The 8,363-nt window shown below is 35.6% G+C and overlaps 1 protein-coding gene across 6 annotated transcripts in view; it reads right to left on the bottom strand.

Moving 5' to 3' along the window:
* The window catches only part of LOC148941940 (uncharacterized), a 114,772-nt gene extending 107,601 nt beyond the window's left edge, over positions 1-7,171 (bottom strand). For 2 of the 6 annotated variants that reach the window (XM_089103100.1, XM_089103098.1), the window contains exons 1-2: positions 7,051-7,144; positions 3,883-4,049 (exon numbers count right to left, since the gene is read on the bottom strand). The gene's annotated coding sequence lies outside the window, so the exon portion shown is untranslated. Of the gene's footprint in view, positions 1-3,882; positions 4,050-4,341; positions 4,474-7,050 lie in introns of those variants that run through there. The other 4 variants (XM_089103103.1, XM_089103099.1, XM_089103107.1 and 1 more) reach the window with 4 other exon arrangements.
* Between the last annotated feature and the right edge of the window lie 1,192 nt (positions 7,172-8,363).

The following is an 8,363-nucleotide window of genomic DNA, read 5'->3' on the forward strand; positions in this document are numbered from 1 at the left end:
CCCCCCCACCTACCAGAAAAAATCCCCCCTGAAAACGTCTGTATACTTCCCAATAACCAATACTATATGTTAACATTGGGTAAAGTTCATAACTTTCAGCCGTCCCTCCGGGGACTTTGTGGGATTAAGTCATCCTAAAAGACATAGTTACCAAATTTTCGACCATGTTCAACAAAATGGCTATCTCAAAATTTTGATCTGGTGACTTTGGGACAAAAATGAGCGTGGGAGGGGGCCTAGTTGCCCTCCATTTTTTGGTCACTTAAAAAGGGCGCTGAAACTTTTAATTTCCGTTCCAATGAGCCCTCTCACAATATTCTAGGACCATTGGGTCGATACGATCACACCTGGGAAAAAAACAACAAAAATTAAAAAAAAAATAAATAAATAAACACGCATCCGTGATCTTTCTTCTCACAAAAAATGCAAAATTCCACATTTTTGGAGATAGGTGCTTGAAACCTCTACAGTAGGGTTCTCTGATACGCTGAATATGATGGTGTGATTTTCATTAAGGTTTTATAACTTTTAGGTGTTCTTTCCCCCTTTTCTCTAAAATCAGCCAAATTTTCTCAGGCACGTAACTTTTGATGGATAACATTAAACTTGATTAAAATTATATATTTGAAATCAGCATTAAAATCTGATTCTTTTGATGTATCTATTGGTACCAAAATTCCGTTTTTAGAGTTTCGGTTACCATTGAGCCGGGTCGCTCCTTACTTGCAGTTCGTTACCCACGAACTGTTTGATTCATACACGTCCCTCCCTTTATATTTTTTTTGTAAGTTCTTCTTTCGATGCTCTAGATCTAGAGTCTAGAGCAGTGGTTTTCAAACTTATTTAGACACTCTACCCTTTTTTACCCAAAATACACTCTAAGTACCCTTTTTCAGTTATCAGTAATAAGTAAGCCATAGATTAAATATGAATAAATTTGCCAGTCCTAGAATTAAAGGGTTGTTTTATTTTTTTGTTGGCCGGCCGCTAACCCCCTAAAAATTGTTTCATACCCCCAAGGGGTACGCGTATCACAGTTTGAGAACCACTGCTCTACAGCATCTCGATTGTCAAAACACAGATTTTGGGAGCCTATCAACCGTAAAACACAATTTAATTACCTTCAGCCTCGTTCACATTGGCATTTTACGGAAAAATGCCCAACAAATCTAGGAATAGAAAAACAAGTACTTTCTTGTGCTGCATCGAAAAAATGCTCGTTTTACGTTTTCAGTCGATGATTGGCTTTCTGATATTTCTAAATTAAACACCAAATAAAACATGGCTCTGGGCTTTCTTTCATTATGGCCCTAGTCAGAGGGAGCAAAACCATATTTTTACAATGCTTGTTTGCATAAATTAAAAACATTTTTTTTCTAGATAGAAGTAAAAAGTGATGTTTAAACCAAAATCTGAGGGGACTACCACCCTTCGAAACCGCCACTCCCTGGATTTAAGTGTTGCTTCCAGTTTTATCCATAACAATGTTATTTCGGTACTTTCGTTGAAAATCTGGAAATATTTGATTTTTTGAAAATCAATTAACTATTTTTAAGTACAAATTAGGCATTTGCAGTAGGTTTTCTAACTTTATTTTGTTGATCAAATTGTTTTAAAACTTCACTTTGTCTTTTCTATTTGTCTAAGAAATTTGACTTCTGCACTAGTAAATAAATGGCAGACAACGTGGAAAAAATGGACTAGAAAAAGGTGAAAATTCTAGAGATTTAGCATAAAAACGAACTAGATTGAATTGAAGATTTAATCTAGATTAAATAAAATAAAACTAGAGTAGAATAAATTAAACTAAATTAAAGATTAGATAAAGCAAACTAGATTAAATTAAATAAAAGATATTTAATTTTATAATGCTGATAAGAAAGAAATAAGAATTGGGTTATTTATTCAATTTCCTTTGAAAAGCAGTACAGCTTTAGGAATTGTGTTTTATTGAGTATATGTCATAAGAATATTTCGTGGCGCAGATTCCCCTGAGGCTTAACATAATAAAAATCACGTCGTTTTCTTAGCTATATTTTTGAAAATCAATAGAGAATTGGTACAGCTGCGGCAATTCAGTAAAAGGGAGGGAGGGCAAGATTTCGTTCACAAAGATACAAAAAAGATAGGGAAATTGCAAAGAAATAGATGAAAAAAATATCCCCCATATTCTTGAAATGCAGCGAAATGGTATTTTGTCACCGCTTCTCGAGAGAGAACACTTTGCTGACAAGCAGGCTTGAATCCCAGTTCCCAGAGTTTTTGTTCGTGGGTTTACCGACTCAACTGTCGCAGGGGGCCTATCTTATATTGTCAGGACATACACACACGAAACCGAAGAGTAGTTGACATGAATGAATGATTTTATTCAGTGATTAAACCCGTACAGAATATTTGACTAATCTACAAAGTACTGTACAAAATATCGAAAATTGAAAAAAATACCAAATAGCACAAAGGAACCAAGAAAAACAATGAATACACAACATTTATAAATAGGAAGCAAATGAAAGGGAGAAATAAGGAGACAAAGGAGGAGAATAAGAAGAAGAAGAAAAAGAAGAAGAAAAAAGTAGTTGGAATTCAAGTTGAAAACTTCACGTATGCCCCTAAGCACTTCCGTCTTGAAATAGGATCGCACATAAACTAAGCACCTCATCTGGGGATCCGGATCAAGAATTTACTCAGGAGGGCTCCCCTCTAAATCTTATATATTTTTTTTAATTTTCTCATATTTTTTATTAAAATTGTCAAATCAAACCCGTTTTATTATTGCCCTACCTAAAAAAAAAAAAAAAAAAAAAAAAAAAAACCTGGGTACGTGTCTGGTCAGGATAAGTTCACAAAGCCCTGAGTCCCTGAATTGACTTTACAAAATGAAAGGGCGGAATCACCTTTTAGATTTAGGAAAATTCCCTAGATCCAAGTGGGAGTGATATAAGCAGGTACTGAGCATGGGCGCCCATAAGGGGGGGGACATTAGGGGGTGCCAGCCCCCTCCTGGATGAATGATGCTGCCTTATTTTATATATTTTGTTTTGAGATTTCTATTATATAGCATTAAAAGTGTCAATTAGACCACGTAAGCTCCCCCCCCCCCGTGGAATTCAGCTTATGAGCACTCATGGTACTGAGTGCCCCAAATTCAGTGGCTGATTCAGGGGGCACCCCCCTAGCGTAGTCTAAAGTAGAGTAATTTACTTAATTAACTCAAGTTTGCGTTAATTAAACTTGCTCCTAACGCAAGTTTATCAGATCAACTAATGTTGCGCCCCCCCTAAATTCTTTTATCGGATCAACCAATTTTGCGCCCCCCCCCCCAAAAAAAAAATAATCCTGGATCCTCCCCTGCCCAAATTAAGCTGGAAATAAAAAAATGACACAAAACCTTCGGGGAAATTGTGAACAAAGGCTTAAATAAAGGGGTGATGGAGTAACAGTGTTCTCCACTGTGTCGAAGTCCTCGTAGCTGAAAAAACAATTCATACAACTCCAATAGCAATTTTACTCAAGCAGAATAATGTATTCTATTCCAGGAGACCTTTTTGAGGATGACAAACGCGGAATTTACGGCAAATAAAGCCTGGGTGCATTTTTAGGAGAAACACAACAAAACTAGCAGAAATTAAAATTTTAATTTTTTTTCACCAGAAATTTCTCAGCGATCACTACAACAAAACATAAGCTACGAAATTGCCGTCTTGACAGGTGGCTTGTGAAAGGTTCACCCCAGCGGTAGATACATTTTTTTAGGGGAGGGGGGGTGTTGGTGGGGAATTGGGGCTCCCCCACTGGTATTTTTTGTACCCCTCAACCCTTTTAATTAATGTATTTTTCAAAATTCTGTGGAAGGAGGGGGTAACTGCCCCTGTCCATCCCTACCTTGCTATGACGCTGAGCCGCCAAGATTTTTCTTCATCATATGAATGGACTGTGGAACCAATGGCACAGAAGGAACCCACGACACCACGAAAGCTTGAGCCTTTATGCTTGTTCCTTTTATGCATTTGTTGAGGAAATGATTACGCCGAATGCAGCACTTGACATAACTAAATAAAATTAAGACTATATTTTTTGGCACTATGGAGGAATTTAAGTCATATCCCTCTCCCCTTCCCCAGTTGCAAGGGACACTTATGATCCGTTTCATGTCTTATAGTGAGCACGATGTCCTAGGTGGCTAAGAAAATTTTAAGCAATATAATGTTAATCTTCCGATCCATGAGTTTTGGCTGTTAGAAACTGTTTCCCTATTATGTTATTACCTATTAGAAAATTAATTAAAAATTTATCAATAAGCGTTAATTAGGTAAAAGATTAATCAATTACTAAGAAAATTACTTGTTAAAAAGTGCTTGCTCAAAAATGAAGCATTAAAAATTCGTTCGAAGTCCATCCAGTCACATATTCCAAAGCATTAACTGTCCAAGTCTAACTATCTAACCAAATGTAAATGGTAAAATCCGATTCAAGTCACATAAAATCTCTCAGTAAACTTTCAATGAAGATTACCTAACTTTCAGAAACTCTTTGATATGCTATTATAGATGCGTTCGCAGTTTAAATTCATGTGAAATAGGACAAACCTAATTAATAACAAAATATTTATTGTTAGGTATCACAAAAGCACAAGTTATTCTTAGATTCATATGTCGTCTAAAAATTTTTGGATTTGGGAATTATCTACAGTGTCTAAATATAAATTTTCCAGGACTGCCACAAAAATGGGTCTTTTAAAATTATTTTTATCTTCAAGATCGCTTTATTATTTTCCTTTAGTTCCCAAGACCAATATGACATTTATGTAAAATTTTATAGTCAGTCCTTCACCAGGATTACCAACTTGTACACTTTTGTACCTCATTGCACTCTTTCCCCCATGGACCAGAATTGCTCTCTTTTTGCCAATTATTAGCTCTGCACTCTTTTATGAAATGGTAATGGAAAAAGTATTAGCGAATTAAAAAACTTCAAATTAAATTATTTGAGTGCAAAAGATACAACAGTTAGTCAGTATGATCTCTCGGTACTCCTATGTTAACCAGAATCTTTTATATACTGCAATGGAAACCAGTCACGAAAAACCTGTTTTTGACGGGTTAATTCAACGGCTATAGGGTAATACAATGTATAGCGGGGTTTTCATTGCGGATACGATATTGAAATTGTTGTTTTTTGGGGTTTAGGCGGGGGAGAAAGGTACCTAGGTTAGGTTATGTTACGTAATAATATACACTATGCTTTACCCCCCCCCCCTAATGTGCAAATATATAGCCCAAATTTGTTTCTAAACTATTATAGGCTATATTCCTCCTATTTTATTTTATTTCATTAGCATTAACCAAACTAGCACTATATAAAAGAGTCCGTTTAACTCTTATCACTGCCTGTGCCATCCTAGTCAAATTAACAAGTGTATAAATTTAAATTCAATAAAAAGTAGTCAAAGGCTGTTTGGCGCAACCACTCCTTGGAGATATAATAAATAATTTGGTTACTTTATTATTATTTATTAAATTCTCTGTAGTTATTGATGGGTTCCTACTTCCCCTCGATCGATATTGCAAATGCATCGAAATGAAATGTTATTTGTATCATTGAACATTTTTGCCAGCTATGGCTGTGATTTTAACACAGTAGCAAATTTAAATTTGTGCTTCTGTGTTATTGGGATAAACTACCCAGAAGGACTTTTTTTTTCTCTGATTCACATGATCTAAAATACCCCTTGTCAGAACTCTTGTCCCATTGGCATTTATTCATGTCCATTACTATACTGAAACTTAATGTACTCAAAGCAAAGCAGTACATTCACCGACCAAGCAGCTATCCACTTTTTTGGAATGTACCCAGAACGCATTCCGGTACAGGTGCATTAGATTGTCACTTCTAAAAAGTCAAGTTTGGTTGATGCTAATGAAATAAAATAAAATAGGTGATATATAGGTAAAATTCCCTTTTATATACTTTTCGCTATCTTGGAAAGGAAAGTTTCATCTAGGAAAATGAAAGTTTCAGCGATGGGTCTACAGACCAAGGTATGTCCCAGGAAGGTATTTTGAAGTACCTAGTTTTTTTCTCCCTCTAGAAGGCACTAAACTTTGATTACCTTTAAAACTCTTCGTTTAAAAAAAAGGAAACCTTGCAAAATAGATCTTCTGCTTAAATGAAGTACAAGAAAGGTATTTTTAGCTTCACAACTTTGCTAAATCCCAATTTACGAGGTTTAAAAGATTTGCAAAAACATTTCCTAAATCTAGAAAAAAAACCCATTAATATGGCTTAAAATTCTGCTCAAATAACAGGAAATGCATTTTTCAGAACTAAAACCAGAGAAAAATGAACTGATAACTGAAAATTAAGTTAAAATTTGTATTTGTCAAGGTGTTGACTTGTCAAGTAGGCAAATTTTTAAGACTTAGAAATCAGAATAGGGTTAACATAGAAGCTTGGCAATACCTTCATAGAGTTTGTTTTTGGCCCTGGCTTCATTACTGAAAGCTTCGTTTTCCTGACCTAACCCCTTTCCAAGAGTGTAAAAATTAGCTAAACTAGAATTTCTATTAATCCTATTATCATGTTTCCTTCCATGGTTATCCAAATTTATAAATCCCTTCAAATATCTTCCCGCAGTCCCACAGTAATCACTCAGGGCAAAACTGAATTTCCTCGAGTGAAGATGTAGAATATATGCTATACGACGCACCACGAGATAAAATCAACGAAGAAATTTATATTAGGGTTATCTATGGGACCATTAGGACAGGATTTGCATTGTCAGAAACGCAAATACGATATTTGGAAAGAGCATCGAATGCTACTGCTTTATTTTATTAAGATGTTTTATAGGATAAGGGGGCAATTGTGTTATTACTTTAATAAAAACAAGACAAAAAATTCCAGTGTAAATGCAAAAAAAGTCAAGATCTAGGGGGGGGGGTAATGATCAATTGACACCCCTGTTGTAATTCCCATTGTTTCCTTCCCCATATTTGTGTCAAATGACCTCCCTGATGACCATAACCTTCTTGACAAAGGTATCAAACTAACCTTATTGGTAGGAATAGTAGGTATACGAGTGTGGAGTATCCAATTTCACTATATATCCAGTTTTCATTTTTATTTAATGAAGAAACTATTGAATAAGAGTAGATGCTGACAGAGACTACCCTACCTAGAGGAACAGGAAGCAAGGTGAGCAACATAGTGCGTAACGTGCCTTGAAGCTGTTGATGCAAAATACCCCTTGATTGTCTACGTGATAATCTGTAATGAATTTTAAAATTTCCTGTACGGCTTGGGGAAATAGTAACTTCCGTGGAATTTAGTAGAAGAATTGACAGGTGTGAAGATTGACAATGAAGATACCCCTTTCGCTAAGTCAGCTGGTGCTAGGGTATTCAGATGTACGGAGTTGTCAATACTTCAGCCATCCGTAGATCGGAGAGATTGGTGCTAGCCTAAGAATATGTCTTGATTTACGTCCCTCTGGCAAGAATATTGGTAAATTTTCGGCAGTTCATATTATTGACTTACGAATAAAATGAACATACTACTCGATGCCTTTTTTAAGCTCTTTACGAATATAATAATCATTTTTGTCGGAAATAAATTTTACCCCCAACCCTATATATATATACCAATTAAGGGGTAAAATTCTACTTTAGCTACTTTCGGCTATCTTGGGAAGGGGTTAGGTTAGGAGAATGAAACTTTCAACGATGGCTCTACAGGCTAAATTGTGTTCTGGGAAGGTAATTTGAAGTACCTACATTCACTCCTTCTCCCTCTAGAGGGTCCTGACCTTTGATGACCTTTACAAATCAATGTGTTATAAAAGTGAAACCTTGTAAAATAGATCTTTTGCTTAAATAAAGTACTGCAAAATTGTTTTCAGCTTCACAATTTTGCTCAGTCCCAATTTATAAGGTTTTAAAGATATGCAAATGCGTTTCCTAAATTTTGTAAAAAAGACATTGAGATGGCTTAAAATTCTACTCAAATAACAGGAATTGCATTTTCAGAACTAAAGCCAGAGAAAAAGAAACTGATAACTGATAACTTTGTTTTTTTTTGTCAAATTTTCAATAGGTATAGACCCATCATGTAGGCAAATCTCAGGACCCTCTAGAGGGAGAAGGAGTGGAGGTAAGTACTTCAAAATAAATTTCCAGGACATACTTTAGCCTGTAGACCCATCCCTAAAAGTTTCATTTTCATAACCTAACTCCTTTCCAAAACAGCCAAAAGTAGCTGAAGTAGTATTTCACCCCGTAATGGTGCACTATATAATACACACCGCTATAGACTGTATCTAGGAAACTAGTCACAAAACCCGCCAAACGGCAATTTCAATAGCAGAC

This window comes from Artemia sp. Qi Xiang Cuo, chromosome 17, assembly GCF_049724085.1.
Source record: "Artemia sp. Qi Xiang Cuo chromosome 17, ASM4972408v1, whole genome shotgun sequence".
In the NCBI taxonomy this organism is placed as follows: Eukaryota; Metazoa; Arthropoda; class Branchiopoda; order Anostraca; family Artemiidae; genus Artemia; species Artemia sp. Qi Xiang Cuo.